Genomic DNA, 17,044 nt, shown 5'->3' with positions numbered 1-17,044 from the left:
CAAAAAGTTCCATATTAATAAGCAACTACAATTAGCTCGAGTCAACCCATTCAATTAGAAGTCATAAATCCACAAAATCCATTGTAGTCAATGTAAACTTAAATTATACGACATTACAAAATCCTGAAATCTACAATGCGTTTATGCAAAAAGCTTCCTTCATCAAATATATGTACATGCTATAGAATTCTCCCCCAGAAAAATATGACCTTTACAAATCATCACCGTGAAAACAGGCCTAGGCCCTTTCCCCACGGATACGCCTTGCAAGTTGAATGTCTTTCGGCACGATGGTCACCCTCTTCACATGTATGGCGCAGAGGTTAGTATCTTCAAACAGACCGACAAGATAGGCCTCTGTAGCCTCCTAAAGTGCCAAGACAGCATGACTCTGGAATCGCAGATCCGTCTGAACACAATAAAACAAAATAATTAGACAAGTACCACCGCCAGAATAGAGTACAAGCAATTCATTTAAATGGGTCGCCAATTAAGCTAACATTTTAACAAGAAAGGTGACAAGTTACCTTGAAGTCCTGGGAAATTTCCCTCACAAGCCTTTGAAATGGCAGCTTCTGAATTGCCAACTCCGTGCTGTTCTGATACTCGATTAAACAATTTGCAATAAGATACATATACTATAAAGAAAACATTGTAAACATATCTATAGAATCCAAAGAAAATTTAAACTGCGTGTACATATCGAAGAGCAACTATTCCGGGACGATATCTATGAGGCTTCTTCACACCTCCGGTCGTGGGAGCAGATTTACGAGCAGCCTAATTTAAAAAAGGAGCTTCAGAATAAAATGCCACAATAAAAACAACACACCTCAATTAACTCCACCAAAGATGCAACAGAAGAAGTATAGGAAAGTCGTTACCTTTGTTGCGAGCTGCTTCCTCGGAGCCTTTCGTCTGGTAGATTTCCGCGTTGTCTGCTTCATACGAGCCATGATTCAAGGAAAAGAGCGATCTACAACATAGAGAGCAAGAACGAAAGCATAATACCAAAGCCCAAACATCAAAACAGAAAATCCAAAACCACAATAAAAAATTACTATCAATCTCTTTCAAAAAAACCACTTTTAGGCAATGCGATCACGATGACACCACCTTAAATAAAATGGAGATTTTCTCGTACTAAACCCTCGAAAACAAATTTGAAGAACAAGGAAAATAGGAAATCAAAGCATATACTCTGAGACAAACTAAAATGGAAATAAAACATGGATCCTCACCCAAGAACAACCACAAACCCTAGGAAACCAAGAGAATTCACTAATTCAAGAACAATCTGATATAGACTTATGAAGTTGGAATTGTTGAATTTTTATAAAAGGTCGGGCCACCTTCTGGGCCACTATTTATTTCAAAGCAAACCAATCAACATGGTGCTACCAATCAACATGGTGCTTATCGAAAATTTTTGATGAACTACATTAGATAGTAACAAAATTACTGGAAGTCGGAAAAATGAAATGCTTGACACATTCAACAATAAGGCTCAATGCACTATAGCAAAAGAAAGCAATCACGTTGTTATCTTACTCCAGATATGTTATATGAAAACATGAAAATATTCATTATCATTGTCAATGTTTTGTATTATATGATATAACATTCTTGACACATTCACTATTATGCTTGAATTCAAATATGTAATTGATAGCACGCAGTTAAAAGGCTAAAACCTCCGTACCAAATTTCTGTATTGCACTGAAAAAAAGGGCTTTCAAAACAAAACCTGCTTGATTTTTATGTAGGAAACCAGAAAAACTTGACTAACACTGTCAATTCTTGCAGGCATTAACCTTTGCTACACCACATTAATGCACAGACTTATGCACAAAGGAAATGAATTATAAACTGAATTTAAACAAGCAAAAGACACAACATACCTACCCTGATAAGTGAACAAAAATGCAAAAGCCTATCATCCAAAACCTACAATTAAGCTAAATAATATCAATGCTGTCATGTCATATCATGTACATAAATGGATGATTGAGTTTAACTAAAAGATGAGAGTAGCAAATGATTAAGATTTTGCGGGGATTCAATACCCGAACTAGTACCCTTGCATGGTGGTAAAGCTTGTGCAAACATCATGTTTGTTTGATAATTGCATTGCCAAGGAAAGAAGCTTTGTCTGGCTAGTTTCAGTTTTGTTTACCACTTGGCAAGGATATATGTGGTGCGTTCTTGACTCCACTACGCATCCTTCATGATTTTTTTTCAGTTACATATATCATGTGATCTCAGTAATCCCATTGTTGTCCATCCCAGGACAAAGGTGAAAGCAGGCAGGAGGAGGTGGTTGTGGCTGTTACTGTGAGGGACAAATCAACACCCAGCTCAATGCGAGCAAATTGGTGTTGAGATCCCCTCATAACTGCCCAGTGCCAATGCCAACTCCCCTTACCTTGCACGTTAAACATTGATTGGCATGGACCAAACAAAAACAAAAAAGCTTATGGGGACACAAAAAAACTAGACAGTGAGGATTAAGAGGGAGAGATTTATGTCAAGCATCTTCACAGTGCAGAGCTACCTTGATTTTATGCACGGTACAGGATATGAGGTTGTTCACTGTCTCCACTGATTCTACTGTGAGTTTGGCTGTTGGCAAGCTGTTGACTAATATCTGGAATGCAACTGTTAAAATCGATCCTCCCACACGCGGGTTGTTGACTCCAACGCCCTTTCCAGTAGGGTTTAGTGCAAGGGGCCTGCATTCCGGTCCGTCTGGAAGAATGGCAAAGCCAGAGGGTAAGAGGGCAACATAAACTGGATCACCCCCACTCATAACCATATGCATGGCTGGGATGTCCACTGGAGCATAAACTACAAGAGACCTCGATGCATCTGTGCAAGTCTCTTGCAAGATCAACATGCTGCTGCTTTCGTTGGAATTCATGGCCTAAAATCAAAAACATTCATAGTTAGAGTTAGGGTTTCATGAGAGGAATTATTCTCCAAGAAGCATTTCGAAGAAAAAGAAAAGGAACATATGCTTGCTCTTAGAAGAGAAACACAGTTGCCAGGATCTTGTCCTTTCGGAATGTGAGCCATTTCTTGCATTGGACCTCCATTTGATAGTATATCCCACTGCTCCAGTTTTTTATGTAAGTGGTCAGTAGAGAGTACCGGCTATGGATGAAACGAAATAGAAAAAACAATGTCATGCTATGAATTATTGAGTCCAGTTATTCCTTACCTCGCTTCTGAGTCTCTCATCCCTCAAGAAATCAAATAATCTTTGCGGAGAAACAGGAAGCCACACTGATGTGGCCGCGCTCAGCACGACACCAGGTGGCTCTCCAGGGTCATCAACGCTCTTTCTTGTCATAACACGAACATCGTCATCAATGTTACCAGAGAGATTATTCCAGGTGTGTACAGTCGACGCACTCACTCCAGCACATAAACTGTCCGTCATGCATTGCGCAAGTCTCAACATGTTGCGACGCCCATTGGGAGTCGGTATGGCTATGCAGATGAATGCATTCCTCATAATTAGTGTCGTAAGATGAATTTTAGGAAAACAATTGTGTTTTCAAATTTAGTAAAAACTTAGATTGGCTAAAATTGCTAAGAAACACTTCACTTATCATAAAAAACATAAAAGCTTACTCCACTCATAAAAGCCTACTCCACCCATCATCAAGAACCTAAATTTACCCATCATCAAGAACCTAAAAAAAAATTAGACAACCGCCCTCATATATTTTCTAAATTTCTACATCTGGCTGTACTCTGTGCGATAAAAAAGAAAAGAAAAGGGCATCACTGTGGCTCTCACCCATGGGATCTCTTGCTGAAACGTTCACTGTTGCTATGAGAATAGCAAGGCACTCACACTGATGTTTTAAAGATGCCAGCCAACACTGTGCTCCAAAATCCATCTCGGAATTTAACAGAGAATGGTAAAGCCTGTGCACTTTACGATCATCATACTCCGCATGCTCTACCCATGTCACCTGATATTTCATCAAACACATATACATTACATCTGAGATTAACTGGTTACTGTACCCGCATGATAATTCCTATTCCCCATTATCAGCGATATAGGATTGGGGCACAACCTTGGAATACCCGTTGGGCATGTCCTGAATCAAACAAACAGAAGGCAACCTCCTGCATTTCATAAATCCTGCAGGTGAATTATCTCGAAGGCCATCAACAAATACATCCACCACTACCCATACGCCCTCAGCGTGCTATTTGCAGAATCGTAGAAAGTAAAGCTCTCGAGCAGGAACCAACGGTGAAAGCACTTGCAATTCTGCATACATCTGCAAGTCACAGAAAACTGCATCTTAGTAATCAGAATGTAAAACAAAATGGTAATTGAAAGAAAAAAAATACCCCACAATAATCCTAGAAGCTTACCAGTTGCAGTGCACCATTCCTTGTCCCGCCCATTCCGCTCGATATTACATCGACTGTGGCTGCCTTGGGTATCATGGAGGGTAACATTTCCTTATACCTGTTCGCCATTAGAAACATGGGAATACAGGTAACCTGATGAGTGCATGCTTCCTAGATGTGATGCGCGTGGCGAGGATAATGAATCGGTAAATATCTTTTTTACTGCCAGATGTCAAACAAAAAAGCATATCACAGATGTCACGCAGATAAGAAAAGTGTAGACCAAAAGCTCACTCAAAGGAAGGCCTATCGGCCTAATTATAAAATACAATTTAAAAAGGTATACATAAAATTTAAATCTAATTGGTTATAAAAACTTTTTAAAGTAAATACTAAATTTAATTATTATATATTTATTATCTTATTCATATCTCATTATTATGTATTTTTTGTATTAGAGAAAGTGTAACTATTATTACTTTAATTATTATTTTTAATATATTAGAGAAATTGAAATGTGGTAGAAGTCTCTAAGATTGTATATGATTTGGTAATAATTTTTTCAACAAAAGATATCATTAAAAAAAATTGGAAAAAAAGAAACGAGGAAAAATTAATAATAGAAAATCTATAATTTTTTTTAACGATTTATTATATTATAAAAAAACCGTTTTTCATTTTTTATAGAGTGAAAGAGGGAAAACCAAAAACAATAAGGGGAATTGCAAATCAATGAGTCCCTACTAATGTCTTAGAAAAGACAATATTTCTCGTTGGTACGGAGTTACAATAAAAAGGAAAATTTAATATCAATTCAACCAAAAATGCAAATCAATGAGTCCCTGCCAATGTCCTATAAAAGTATATATTTCTCGTTGGCATGGAGTTACAATAAAAAGGGAAATTTAATATCAGTTCAGCTAAAAATGTAATGGACTGTAACTACAAATTCATTGAAAAGACATCGGTAAGAGAGTATACATATTTTGTAATATCCTTGCAAATCATGGCATGATCATTAAACCATAGGTTTGGTACATATCCCTTAGGTTTTTAATTTTTGCTCAACTGGAAAATTCATAGGACAAGCCATAACAAAAAAGTTGTGACATTGTTTGCCTCCCTTGACAGAAGATGTCATTGAAGAAAATAGAGGTCCCACACAAATCCCTTGAATAATAGATAGGTTGATTAGCGAGGATTCTCATCCATTCCTAGTTTGGTACATATCTATTAGGTTTTGAATTCTTGCTCAACTGGACAATTCATAACACAAGCCATAACAAAAAAGTTGTGACATTGTTTGCCTCCCTTGAGAGAAGATGTCATTGAATAAAATAAAGGTCCCACACAAATGCCTTGAATAATAGATAGGTTGATTAGCGACAATTCTCATCCATTCCTAATATCATAATTATAAAAATCAGTGGCCACCTACCCAATCTCGAATTGTTAGACCTTAATTTAAATTTTTATTTAATTCAATCAATAACGTCCTATAATTATATGTAGGGAAAGTAAAGCACTAGTTGTAGGTTTCAAAGGGAGAGTGGGATACCCTTTGGAGGTGGCAAGTTAGCAACAAGTTGTACTCCATGTTACCAGAAATGGGATGATTGGGATCGTTTCTTGGAGAAACCACTCTCTAAACTATATAACATGGGAAAGAGCGTCTTATACGGGCGTTGTCATTTTCAGTGGCTAGAAACTCGTTTCTTGCGAAATGGGTCATTTCTTACAGCGGATCATGCAAATCATTTCTTCTCAATTTCTGGATTTCCTTTCCAAAGTCATGTTAACTCTAGTTTAGTTCCAAAAATTACAGTTTCCTTTTCAAGCTATACATGCAAGTTATTTTGCCTTTTTAGTTGTGTAGGTATCATGCAAACCAGTTTCCTTTTCGAGATATACATGCAAGTTATTTTCCTTTTTTAGCTGTGTAGATGCTCATGCAAATTAATGGTTGTGAGTGTATGATTACCCATAAAGATTTTTTTTTTCAAAGATTTAAGCAGTAGAGGAGAGAAAAATCATCCTTGTCAGATACAACCAAGGCACAGATCAGAACCGACTCCCCAGTCGAGAAACTTCACACCCCGGCAAGTTAGATTTAGCGCCATCGTTAGTTTATTGTGAACAAAGAACTCAGTTACAAACTTCAATCTCATTTCCTTAGAGGATGTGGTTTGGTAAATAAACTAATGTGTGCTTTAAGTTGTTTTCATCTTCTACAATCTCTTAATTAAGTTTTTTTCCAGAGACTTTGTTAATTAAGCTAATGAAACTTCATACCTCTCATTAGATTGTATGGATTATATTGATTAATCACATGACAACACTAAATACTTTGAAAAATGTATTTAATTTTTCTTTGCAATTTACAGCAAATGAACAAGATACAAAGCTAAGGAATATATTTCAAAAATGGAGATATTGCTAATGGAAGTTACTCTTTATGGGCATAATTCCTTTCTTCTTAAAAATTGTTTCAATCCTAGCAAGCTAGAGCGCCAAAGAAACAACACATGGTAGATCCTCATGGCCTTTGATTGCTTTCCCTAGAAAACCATTTATCCAATTCAGCTGCTATAGAGATGATTTACTAGGAGCGTTTACTTTTAGTCAATTCCAGGCTTCCTTTTGTGCCTCTTTTGTGAATGAATAGTGAACTAACAAGTGTCATATGATCTCATTGGATTCTTTTGATCGTTTCTGGAAACATAGATTCTAACTTCTAGCCCTCCTTGAAACTCACATCTTTATTTCCTCATTTTGAAACATAGTCGATTTGATGAAAATAATTAATAAAAAGAGCATTCTTACAGTCTAAGTATTCTATTGAAATATCCAATGAGTTGGATCCTAGTCAAAATGTGAGAAGAACGTATAACTTAACTATTGAGACATCTTGAAATTTAGCTAGCAGATTATGTGAAAATAGTAGAAAAAAACCATGTCTACTTTTTCTTATTCTTTTAGTCCTCTTTTGACAACTAGCACTTGCAAATCTGGGACAACCTATGATTGAAAACAATTTAGTTTATACAATAGGATAGGAATGGATTTTCCTCACAATTGAGGAGGTTGTACAAACTTGTTCTCAACGGTTGAAATATGATGTTTGAGGGAAATGCAAGTGAACGATGTTGTAAAGTCCCTTTCAAGCATCAACACCAAAGTTTCCATAGTATTTATAATTTTTTCTACAATATTTTAATCACAAGATGGAATTGCCATGTCCCTAACCTTTTAGACATAGTGAATATATGATATACCCTTCACCTTCTTTCTTCTATTTAGTTTCACTCTCTTGTTAGCAACCTTTATGCTTCTACTTAACACTCTTATTAGTAATCCCTATCCAGATTTCCCCTTTCCACACTCACACCCAGGAGGGAGAGCATGCGACACCTACCACTACCTTCCTATGTCTATGTAAGCATCATTCTATGATGCTTGAGGAATGTAGGGGATTATTTTCTTGTATTGGGAGCTTTCCTTCTCTAAGTGAGAATATATTTTTTGTGTCAGTATCCTTCCAAGGATCAATATGCAAATACCTTTATCCCCTGTTTGCAATATGATTCTCTATGTTTAGTAAATTCCCATAAATCAAGCAACAAGTGGGTCTATTTTATGCAGCAGTGTATTTTATTTTTCATAAAATAAATAAATGTATTTCTCAAGTGTTCTTCTAAGCAACCATATAGAATGGAAAGTTCCTAATAATAAAAAAGTTACTGCAACTATATATACTCGAGGGGAATGTAGGGGCTCGTTGTCTTGTACCGGGAGATTTCCCTCTCTAAGTGAGAATCTATTTTTTGTGTCACTATCCTTCCAAGGATCAATCTACAAATATGTTTATCCCATGTTTGCAATATGATTCTCCAATCCCCTGTTTGCAATATGATTCTCCATGCTTTGTAAATTCCCTTAGGTCAAGAAACAAGTGGGTCTATTCTATGAAACGATGTATATTCTTTCTGATTTAAAAATCAATATATTTTTATGGTGTTCTTATAAGCAACAATACAGAATTGAAAGTTCATAGTAATTAAAAATTACTGCAACCATACTCTAGATTCGTATGCCTAATTTGATGTATAAGAACACTTACTAAGCTACCTACTGTAGTTTTTCTTGATTTTTTTGATGTTACTTTATGAGAAATGTTGTCTATCATTCACTCTCTTATTAACTATTGAAAATAATTTGATATTTTGAATTTTTTATAATGCTTGGCTTGTACTTCTCTATCAATTATAAGCATCATGCATTTTTCTTTAATGGAAGCATGTTGATAGCTACTTTTTCATTAAATTATGAGTAGAATCTCACCATCTAGTTGTCATGTTTTAAATCAATAAAATAAATGGCCTGATTGAATTTCTTTGCTTAGATTTAGCATCTGTTTTCCTTGCCTGTGTTATCTCGTTTTATTTTTGTTTTATATGATATCTTTGTTCTTTGCTATAATAGAATCCATGGGGTAAGTCCCTTTTTAAAAGAAATTGTGGGACATAGACTTGAACTAAATTACTTGTTGATCAGTGATTAGGGTATAAAAATGGATTCATATGCCAATATTCCTATTGATTTAGAAACTTTTGGTTTTTTGATACAAGGTAAGGGTTATATTAAAATTGATAGTTACAATATCTTTGTTATAATGATATCTTGACAATATCTCTATTTTTTTAAGTTGAATGAAGTTGATTTTATTAACATCGAGGAGAAGATAGACTAATTTCTCCGGAAGCCCTAAAAATATGACATCTCGATGTTGAGCTTATTGTAAACCTGACTTATGTGTGTTTAAAAATGTTATTGTAAGATTTTTGGGTGGGTTCAGGCAGATAAATGCATGTATTAGTTCCTAGAATTTCAATATACACACTTTTAGGCTTCTCAGCGCTTATGTTGTTCACCAAAATGTAACATTTGTATTTCAACCATGCATGTATTAAAGGTTACATCTATTTTTTTAAATGTCTAAAACCTCATTACATGGGCTTGCATGTAAGGGAAGATTTTTAAACCTGCAAGCATGCAAGTTTTCGATAAACAAACTGAGTTACTTACACCATTAGCTCCCAACCATAATAATTAAGCCAAAAAATATTACAGTAATGAAATTTAAGGGTTTTGGATTTAATTATACATTAAAAAAAATATTGTACCTCTTGAGTATATTTATGATTGTTCTAGGAGTATAGTCCTCGTGAAGTACATCAAACTATGCATGTGAATAAATTTATCTCTTCAATTTTTTTTATAATTATACGTTTCTAATTGAGTATGAATTTATTTTTATTTTTAAATTTTTAACTAATTTTCAGATATAAATTGTGTAGATTAAAATTGCTTGTGGCAAAGAATTATCTATTTTTTATTCCACTCATTTCCCATTACAATGGAAGAAATCTCATCAGCATAAGAAAGCATACCACCCCTTTCCCAAAAAAAATCTTCCACAATGGGATAAAAAAAAATCCAAAGCAAAGACTATCAAGAAGCAAAAAAATCCTTTGAAGCAAGGCTATAGGCAACTGAGAAATGCACTCAATCTTATAGTGGAGGAGAAAGTGGAACAATTGGTTCAATGGTTTGGTTTTTCCCTTATTGTAAAAAACAAAAATAAGGGAATGTAGGAAGAGACATTTACTTGGAATGGGGAAGAAAGAACAAACAACATTATGTCAAAGTGTACCTAAAATAGAGAAAAATTCTTTACTTAAGCAATTTAATGAAATTGAAAAGTTGAGACATATTGCTAAAGGCTTAATTCAAAGCAACGACAATCCTTGTGGAATGATAGTTTTTTAGTTCACACTCTTATTCTCAAAATCAAGTTTGTATTTCCCACCTTGAAAACTTATAGGATGTAAAAGGGAGGGGAAATCTTGATCCATCCATTGGACGTTTTTTTTTCACAAATGGTATAGCTTTCAATGATTTTAGATCTCCTTATTGGAAGGAAATGATAAGTGATCTAGTTAACATTGCTCCTAAAGGTTACACCTAGTTATGAAAAAAAGAGGACAACAATGTTATTTGAAGAGAGGGCTCGGGTTGAAGCTAGACTTCATGAGATTAAAGATATTGGAAGGAATTTTGGCTCTCCATTGTCTTATATGGTTGGACATATATCAACCATCTTCCCATTATTAATATTTTGGTTTATAGACCAAAAATAATTATGTTCTTAAAATCCCATGATACCATAAGAAAGAAAAAAGATAGTCCATATCAAATGGGCCTCTTCAAAGAGGCAATAGAGGAGGTTGGAAGAGAAAACGTGGTCCAAATTATTACAAATAATGCCTCAAACAATTTCCTTGTTGGGGGATTGATTGCGGATGAACACCCAACAATTTTTTAGAATCCTTGTTCTATGCACATCATTAATTTTCTCCTGAAAGATATTAATAACATTGCATGGGTTGTGAAAACTATAACTGAAGCAAAGATGCTACGAAATCTTATTGTTAATCATGCAAAATCGGTAGAAATTTATATGAAATATGCAAATCTTAATCTTCTTTGATGTGCCGAGACTAGATTCACATCTGCATTCATTATGCTTCAACACCTTATTAAAATTCATCAATCTTTGAGAGAGATGGTGGTACCAATGGATTGACATAGATGAAAGGATTCTCATACTAGGGATGGCCCAATAGTTGAGGAAACTATTATTGGCCTTTCTTCAAAGGATTTTTGGAGGAGAGTGGAGGATATTGTCACCTTAATTACACTTATTGTTTCCACCCTTCATATATTTTAAAGTGATCAACCATGGTTAAGGGATGTCTTTGGGAGTATGGATAAAATGAGAGATAAGCTTCATGACATAATGGAAGATGAAAATTCTAGGATTGATAAGGACACTAGAAATGAAGTGTGGGAACTTAGTTTGACAAGGTGGAAAATGCTTCATATCCCCCTTCAATCAAATTCTTTCCTACTCAATCCTAAATGGTTTTATGAGAAACCATCTTCAGATGTAGAGTTGTTGAAAAATTGGAACATTTTTATAGGTAGGTGTTACGATCGTCAGGATCCAATTGGTTTACGACTTGAGTTGGGAATGTACTCGAAATTAGAAGACCGCTTTGCAAATTAAGACTGTGCATACAACAAACAAAAACATAGACCTATAGACTTCTAGATGCAATATTATACAAGGAATACCTTGGTTCATCAATTGGCTATCCGTTTATTTTAACAAGTATGCCCAATAACAAATACCTTTAATGTATTGATTTATTTTTAAAAAAATGAAGTCTAATGTTCATTTTAGATTATTTTCCTTTTAAGATTTCAGATGTCTATTGCTAACATAATGTTAATTTTATTTCATAGGTGAGTGGTTCATGTGCATGTGAAAGAAACTGGAGTAAATATGCTTTTATACATTCCAGAACGAGGAATCACCTAGGCACAAATATGGCACAAGATTTGGTGTTTCTACATTCAAATCTACAATTGTTATCTCGACAACAACTAAAGTACAAAAATGGATCGACGAGAATGTGGGATTATCGTGGTTCACAAATATCATGAAGATGATGAGCTTCCACTTGAGGTGCTACAAGAAAATGTTGAAGATATGCTTGATAATACCAAGAACTCTACTAACGAAAAGAGTGCTTTTGGAATTGGCACAAGCTCAACAACCATTCTAGAAAATGAACTTGAAATATATATTATTAGGTTTACTTGCATTTTGCATATGAATGATTAGAAGTGGTTTTAGAGATACATCTATATTAAAAAGTATGCATTTAATTATTTATATTTCAAATATCTTATTCTTTTTGGAATTAATGATTGGGTAAATTTTTGGATCTACAAAAGTATCACTTCTTCTTTAAAACTGAATCACTATTTATGAATGTTTCTTTACAATTTCACAAGTGGAAACATTGAAACTTTATAATTAATGTTTTGTTTTATATTATTTACCTTTAATCTTGTTTTTCTCTCTCCTTGTTTCTTATATGCGAAACCTCCAAACTCTGTTTCGTATTGTTCTCATTTCTAGATTCGTTTCTCGTTTCGGGTAACATAGGTTGTACGAATCTCCATAATGAGGCAAATGATTTTGAAATTGCATTGCGTCGGGGCTGGGGGAATGGTATGGCCAACATTAAGGGTTTTTCTACCAGGGTCAAGGGGATATCCTCTAGATGCAAATAAATGTCCCCTAATACTTTGATGAAGTGTCAATGAAATCTCCCACAACTTATCTTGTTTGGGGTAAGCTCGCTTGATGTTTAACACAACCAGTAGGTAAGGGTTCTATGTCTCCCTCTTTCTTTTGATAGGGCCCACAACATTGATGCCTTTTCCATGACACATTGATAATAAAAATAAGGCATGTTGTGAAGAAACATAATACTCTTGATGCATGCATTAACCCCAAGGTACTTTATTCACATTATTTATGAATGAAAACAAAAAGCTTGCAATATTATTAAAGGAAGAAAGGTAAGGAGGAAAGAAGTGTGAAAACTCCTACCATGATCATTAAGGAGACAAAATCAACATATTTCACAACTAGAGGGTAAGGGAGTACATAACCAGAACGTAAGGAACTATTTCTTGCATGATAAAAACATGCTTTAGTTGATTCAGTACTATATTTTTTTCAAAACTTAAAACTACTCCCATGATAATTAAGAAAACAAAATCAACGGACTACACAACCAGTGGGTAAGGGGTTGGTTCTTGCATGATAAGAACATGCTTCAGTTGATTCGGTACTAATTTTTTTTCAAGTCTTAAAATTACTCCCGTGATTATTAAGCAAACAAAATGAACGGACTACACAACCAATGGGTAAGGGAGCAATTCTTGCATGATAAGAACATGCTTCATTTGATTCAGTACTAAAAAAGTATTTTGATGTCAGGAAATAGCTAGAAAACTAGGAATTTTAAAAGAAAGAACTCCAGCCATGGCAATACCATCATGAAATAGCTATCAAACTAAAAATTTTAAATGAAAAAATGTCAACCATGACAATTTCATTAGGCTTTCACACTCAAAAGTGCTTCAATAAAAAGTGCATTCCCTATGAAAAATACTCTGAAACAGAAGCGATCATCTCAACCATGTGCCATATCATATAATAATCCTTACGTGAAGCAGAGGTCATTAGTCAATTGTTGAATATCATTTCGGTGAGGCCATTCTCATCTTGGATTCTAGAGTACCTTGTAGTGAGCTGGTTTATTAGTGCCCTGCACATTTGTCCCAACTTTTTAAAAACAAGACATGGCCTGATAAAGATTTGTTGGAAACTTTGAGAATTTCAATGTAGAAAACAAATAAAGTTGAAAAGAAATCAAACCCTTATTTCAGCATGGCTACAAAGATAAAAGTCAAATATTTTAGGATGACATATAACCGAGTCTACAACAGTCCTGGTAAACCCTAGCATTCAAGGTAGCATAAATTCAATAGGTACAAAGCAAACAAAAAATGCTGGAAGCTTATAACAACGTTCTAAAACAATAATGGTTTGCTCGGTAGAAGTTTTCCATTTCGTTTGAAGCTTATAACAACGTTCTAAAACAGTAATGGTTTACTCGGTAGAAGTTTTCCATTTCTAAGAGTTGAATGTCTCTTTTCAATGTTTGGGAAAAAGCATTACACTTTTTCACCACAATAAACATAGCCTTCGGTGACTTGCCTATTGTAAACTTCCTCTTTTGCAATGAAACATTAATGTATAATTTATATTAATGCACAATTTGGTATTGAAAAATAATTAGAAAACTAAAATATATGACATAATATCATATAATAGATTATATTTCTAATAACAAAAAATAATGACGATTAAAAAACCAAATATATTGCATAATATTGTATATGGGGTTGTATATGTCAAAAAGAACAATGATAACTGGAAAATCAAGCTATATTACATAATATCATATATCATATAGTGAGTTGTAAAATGCAAAATCAAATCTCATCCATAAACATTAATAAATAATTATTAATTTTAATTACAATTAACAATGCAGAGCTTATGATTACAGAAAACTAACCCTAAAAAGAGGGTAATTTCCAATATGTTAAAAGAGAAAAACAATGAGAGAGAGAAAACCAATGAAACATTACATATAATTGTATACTAAGGTGTAAGATGCAACAAAATCAATGAGCAATTTAAAATTTCAATCGGTTGTCATTCAAAACATTAGAAAGTGGACAACCAAAAGAGAGAGAACAATAAATAGCGCTCCCTTCCAACAACATCTTGAATGGATGGAGGAGGCTCCTTGTCCTTCTTGACTCCAAAAACTCTCTTAATCTTCTCTGATACATTGAATTCAATAGAATCCACTTAATTTAAGAGTTGAGAAATGGAGCTACTTCTGATAGGTCTCCAAGGCGAAGTATAGACTAAAGTGATCAAGAAAAATCAAACAAATAGGACCATCATGGGAAATTTTGGTTTAGAATCTACAACAGGGCCTTCCAACTGAAATTATTTATTGAGTTTCAACAAAAATAATCGAAAATGTGTCAAATCCTGAAAGCAGAGGAACTGTTCTCATATTTCTTTTTTTGCCAATTTATATTTTCCTGGGACCTCTACCATTTAATACCATCCCACTCATAGACATGGTATTTGTGAAAAAGGAAAAACCACCACAGTAACACTTTCTCAATTGTGATAATCGCTGGCAAAATTAACCTCTTCAGAAAATTTTCCTAATATGAATTTTCTTGCCGTTATAGATAGTAATTTTGCATCTTGAACACATTTAAGCAAGGAATGCAGATCTGAAATAATATAATCAAAGTGTTGATTAACCAAAAATTTTCAACTAAGGAAGCTTAGTGGCTTCTTTGTTGTGAAATGATGTTTTGGAGAAACTAATGATAAACACTGCATATACAAATATGTATCAATTTGAAACTTTATGTTGTGCCCACCTGTAATGCACAGGCACTTCCTTTTACTTTATCCCAAGTCACCAATATAAGTTGTGAACATAATATTAATTGTTATTTTATTTTAATTTAAACTTGATGACGTTGATGGGTATGTGCCTGACCATGGTGGTGTGGGACTTGGCATGAGGGGCACATGATTGAGCATTAGGTGAGATCCAGGTGTGTGGAAATGGAATCAGTGGATGTTCCTAACTAAATTAGGCCTTATTTATCATTCATCATTCCTCAGATAAGATAGGGGAAGTCAAGTCAAAATACTGAGGCAATGATGAAACAATTGCTAAGGTTTCATGAGAGGGAGATGCATACTCTATGGATTGCAAAGTCCCTCCCAAGAATCCACCGCAACACCAAAGGAAAGATTAGCAAAGTAGAGCGGTCTTAGTTTTCATTTCCACTTCCACTTGACATCAACACTCATAGAGTCACGCACCCAACCCAACGTTGAGGATCTTGCTTTCACATGAGAAGCATGACTGAAAGTGTCTTGGGGAAAAATTATGGAACTTTTAAGAGGCGGTGATCTATCATAGACATCGGATACCTTTTACCCCTCTTTGTTTTCAAATAGGGGAGGGAGGCACCTCAAGGTGTTTTAGTTACAAGTTTAGTAAGAAGTTTGAGAAACTTCATAGTGATGGCGACGCTGGAAATAGTAACATGGAGGACGAACTTTTTAGCTCCCCACCTTATGCCATTCAGTGCCAGTTGAGCGTTGTAGCTGGGGGAAGTCTTGATCAAGTCTAGAGAGACATTCATAAGCCTAATTTTCAAACAACCCAGGCCCAAGAATCGGGAAGATGAAGAGGAAGAAGACGAGGAGGATGGCCTGAACCGGGGCAACAATGGCAGCTTGACCATATTTGCAATGGATTCTGTTCTTGCAGGTCAAAACCTGCAGCAACCAGAATGGCTGCAATTTCAACACCAACACCAATAATTTGGGGAATTATCGGATCAAGCGAACATTAATAACAATATCCATGTCATGGCCGCATCTTCGGGCTCTAAACACCTTGTTTAGAAGACACGAGGGTATGAGTGTATAATGGATCACACTATGGAGCAGCGGCCAAAGTGTATGATCAAGAATCGAGAATCTAATGCTCATTCAAGGGCAAGGAGGCAGTTATGTGACTTGATATTTCTTGGAAAACAAAAATACTTGCAATATCTCAATGCATCATAAATGAATGTTACCATGGTAAAGAGAATTTGGAGGCCTTGACCCATCAGAAATGGATGTTACCAGTACCACCATGAACCATAAGAGAGGACTAGGAGTGTTGGATAAACCGTAATTCCAACCTACCGCATTAAATGCACCAGGAAATTTGTCCCATATTTGTTGGATATTTCCTTAGCCTTTTGAAGAAGCCATCACCACTGACAGTCTAGGATATCCAGAAGCTTCTTCTATGTGTATAAATGTCCCTCATTGGCAATCAAATTTTAATTTTCGTTCAATATGTGTTACTCTGATTTGGTATTAGAGCGAGGTTAAGTCTTGAGAGCGTGAGGTTTTCAGTGAGCGATCAAAGTGAGAGTGAGAGATCATTGAGGGTGTGTTACAGAGAGTTTTTGTTGTAGAGAGTTTCTGTGAAGCGCATTATGCTTCTAGTGAAGAGCGAACTGGCTGAAGTTTCATATTGTGTGAAGGAAAAGATTCCTACATCGCCACGTA

At 35.0% G+C, this 17,044-nt stretch overlaps 3 pseudogenes; 1 reads left to right on the top strand and 2 right to left on the bottom strand.

The window, feature by feature from the left end:
* Positions 1–238: 238 nt before the first annotated feature.
* On the bottom strand, positions 239–956 carry LOC149216922 (histone H3.3-like; annotated as a pseudogene).
* Positions 957–2,171: 1,215 nt separating this feature from the next.
* Positions 2,172–4,515, bottom strand: LOC149216921 (homeobox-leucine zipper protein ANTHOCYANINLESS 2-like; annotated as a pseudogene).
* Positions 4,516–15,444: 10,929 nt separating this feature from the next.
* Positions 15,445–16,549, top strand: LOC149216920 (uncharacterized; annotated as a pseudogene).
* The last annotated feature ends 495 nt before the right edge of the window (positions 16,550–17,044 follow it).

This window comes from Pinus tabuliformis, chromosome 1_1 (assembly GCF_031772625.1).
Source record: "Pinus tabuliformis cultivar Carrire ecotype Pingquan chromosome 1_1, CPIR1, whole genome shotgun sequence".
NCBI lineage: Eukaryota > Viridiplantae > Streptophyta > Pinopsida > Pinales > Pinaceae > Pinus > Pinus tabuliformis.
Note: the sequence above shows the minus strand (reverse complement) of the source record. Positions and strands in the feature narration are given on the sequence as shown.